We start from the raw sequence: 3916 nt of genomic DNA on the forward strand, positions 1-3916 counted from the left end.
TTATTTATTATCAAATATTTAATCTTATGTAAATACCTGTTTCCATCTAGTTGAGCGTGATCGTCTGTGTACTTGTCTAATTTTTGTGATGTACATATTTCATTGTGATATTTTGTACTCCGCTCATTTAAGAGTGGACATTTATGCGTGGCACATGGCTAATGTTTATTTTTATTTTTTGCTTTTCTTTTTGAATCATATCTTTGAACTTTCTTTAAATTTAATTAAAATAAACAACTTACAACTGTACAACGTATTTACCCGTCTAGATTTTGTGTAGCGCAATACATTTTCACGAACACTAGAGGGCACTGTAGCAACACAGCTATCGCAAGCTGAAATTTCATAAACAAGACGCTGAATCCCCGCGTTTAAATCATTTATTGTAATAGCGGATTGGACTTTTTCATTAAAAAAAAAAACTTTTCATATTAGTTTAGTGCAATATCTGTGAATGATATGATGAAACATTGGTTCTCTAGTCTTAATGATGGAAGAAAATGTTTCTCAAACTGTTTTTCAAATACTACTTGGGTCACAAGGTGATATTACAGGTTAGAAAAATACATGTAATAATTCACACAATCTATCTTCAAAACATCCAAACCCTGTACAACTGAAAGTTGTGAACAGACTTTGACTTCCTGCCTTTAGAAATAAAACCATTCCTTGATTCATTGAAAAAGGTGCGCTGGTCATTTGATAGTGTTTGTTAAACGTAAGTGGATCTTTATATTTTTATTACAGGAAATACTACGCATTGTCAACCTTTAAAATAATTCACGGCAATTAACAATTTTATCATAAGAATTTTTATAACACCGCAGACAAACATTGAATCAACATGCTCTCTAAAACAGGCTGTGGAATACTTTGTAAAATATTTAATACGATAAAAATTGCTGAAGTGCAATTAAGCTTATCACTACGTTATACAGAGAAGACTCCAGCATTTCTAATTGGATTTTAATTGTTATCTGTCCCCTGATTCTTAGACTAAATATGGAAAGCATATACACCACGTCCTTTAATTAGTAATAAAATCTCAATTGATAATGTTTATGTTTTTTTTTTTTTTACCCCTTTCTTATATATATAACAAACTAAGCAGGGCCAAAATGTATGGAAACATGGTTGCACCTATAAAACTTATACTAAATAAATAACGAGTCCTATTTTGCGCTATAGTTCCTGCTGCCACTGTGTTATTTGTACAAATGAGCTGAAAAAAGCCATGTGTTTCAAATTAAGTTTATTGACTTGCTCTTGTGCCAGTCCCAAATTTAGACGACTTGTTATTTCTGAGGTTTGTTGTCAAATAACACCCAGGTGTCTGATAGTGGTCTGAATAGGTGGGAATTAAACACGATCGCATAAAAACACGCATGGCACCGTGAAAGAAATGAAAAACTCTTTTGTGTCTTCTTTCTTTTTTTTGTTTTGTTCTTCCAAATGCCCCTCCCATTTTGATGAATTTAGACAAAGGTTTCCATGGTTACTTCACACAGCAGCTGTGCGCCTGCCCCCACCTCACGGGCAGAAAGAAACCCTCCCTACCCAACCCCTCATCGCCTCTCTCCTACAAACCTTTTCTCCCTACATCAGCTGGCATCTACATGGGAAAGCACACCAGTGCAATAAACTATTAAAAAGGGTTCGCGTGTGTGTGTGTGTGTGGATTGGTGGGTGGGTGTGCGGTTGGAGCAGTCAGAGAAGGTATTTTGTTGTGTGTTAGATTGTGAAACTTGTTCTCCATGCATGTTTGCCCTGCACCCCCATAGAGTTTCAGAGTGGGAGGCCTGTGATTGCAGGGCTATTTTATGGATGGTGTTTGCGTTTTAGTTCAGATTTCACAACTTGTTGATTCAGTTCCACTGTTTCAGCAGCAGCATTTTTTTTTTTTTTGGACTACAGTCGTGTCTCTTTTCCCACAACCTGTTTGGGTGCAAAAAATAAAAATAAAATAAAAAGACATTTTAAAACCTAAAAACACTATTTCTGACCATAACTAATATGCTTAAGTAAGTATGAATGTAGCTTTTGCATGCAGATAAATGAAGTATACTTTCCCAGAGGAAGCGGATGTTTTCAATGCTAAGTGTAAGCCTATTAGAGTGAATCGGATCTAAGCTTATAATGCAACTTCTTTTTGTTGTATGAACCCATCAGATTCATAAACACAGTAATCCCACAGTTGTTCCTGCCTCAAAGTTGGAATATGCAGAATAGAAAAAAAAACCCAACGTGATCAGCCCAAGCAAAGCTGTTTGATGTATCTGACTAAAAACACGTGCATGTGATTAAAAAGAGAAATCTCAACACGTCTGTTTGTTTCACGTGGTTGAAAAGTGAACGCTAAAGTCCTCGTGCGGTCTAAATGTGGTTGACGAGCTGTTGATGAAATGAGGCTCACTACTTGTGGTTTTGTTTTTAAAGGCGTCACAAAACCATCTATCTTGAAATATTTGCTTAGTGAAATCTTTTCCCCCCTTTTAGCTGCTTTGAAGGGTTGACCTCGCATGTTGCGCTCCGTTTCTCCAGGATGAAATGAAACACGTTTGTCTCCGGTCTTTGTTGACCTATACGCACAGCTTGTGGCAGAGATCTGTGCCGATACAGTCAAATACTTCAAATGATTTCCATCGGATCAGCACTGATGGACTCGTTCTGAGTTCTGCTGAATGGTGTGCGCTCTCTGTCTTATATTTATTTACTGGGTTTATGTTAGTCCTCTTAGTTAATGCAGTGTGTGAACAATTCCACAGCTAATTTTGTTGTCATTCCAGACCGGGATTAACACTAAATGCCATCTTAATGAGATGAAGCTCGAGCTCATTAAGCAACACATAATGTAATAATTAACATCTTACTGTGTGGGGTTTCTACACCGGCTGAACCTGATATTTGAAAGCCCCTGCAAGGAATTTCAAAAGTTAAAAATCCTTAGATAAATGTTGAGCTAAAAGATGCTGAATTAGCAATGAGCTAAAATAGAGCTATGCGTGGGAAAACACTTTTAGATTTTTCTGACATTATCCTGCTTTGAAAGAAAAAAAAAGAAAACACCAAAATACACTGGCACTACTGTGTGCTGCCAGTTGGGTATTTATTTTTTCTTAAAATACATTTCAAGTTTGAATTTAGCTTTTGTTCCAAAATATTACCATGCTACTCCTAAGATGGTTTTGAATAACAAAGACATCTTAAAGCTCTTAAATATGCTGTATTGTGTACATCATATCATTTCTAAATATCCCCGTAACACAGAGTATTTGAGTTTAGTAAGTGAGAAAAATCTGCTTGATCAGTTGAGAAGTCTCACTCAGTTCCCTTTTTGGCAATTGTGTGAAAGCAAGTTATGTGGGGCAGAACAGCAAACCTTTCTAAATAGACACAGTGCATTATGGGGAGGAAGGAATGACAGATACACTGTCTGAATACGGTTTACTTGAAAATAAAAATCCACTCAGAGTCGGTCCTACTACATTAACAGTGAACACAGAGCAAGTTGAACAACTGTCGAGAACTGAGCTGCATCAGATTAGATCTCTGCAAAAGACACAATTTCTCACTGTGGTAGTTTCTCACCTGCTAAACAGCAGTCAGGCTAAAACAAACACTGTTCATGAATCCATTCTCATGCCATGAGTCAACATGATCATCTCTGATTATGCTACGTATAGGGCAGGCTAGTAGACAAAGGCCTCCGTGATGCAGACATCTGTCCCTGAAAATGAATGAATGGCCGCGGTTTAAATGTGGGGGATGTGGCCAATGTGCAATGTGACCCCGAGCATCTGTCGTCCTATTCAAAGAAAACGGATCTTCATCCTTACCCAAGATCTTGCTTATTGGTCCTGCAACATTACCCCCCCCCCCCCCCCCCCCCCCCCCCCCCCCCGCTAATTAAACTGAG

This window comes from Xiphophorus couchianus, chromosome 3, assembly GCF_001444195.1.
Source record: "Xiphophorus couchianus chromosome 3, X_couchianus-1.0, whole genome shotgun sequence".
NCBI classification, from domain to species: Eukaryota; Metazoa; Chordata; class Actinopteri; order Cyprinodontiformes; family Poeciliidae; genus Xiphophorus; species Xiphophorus couchianus.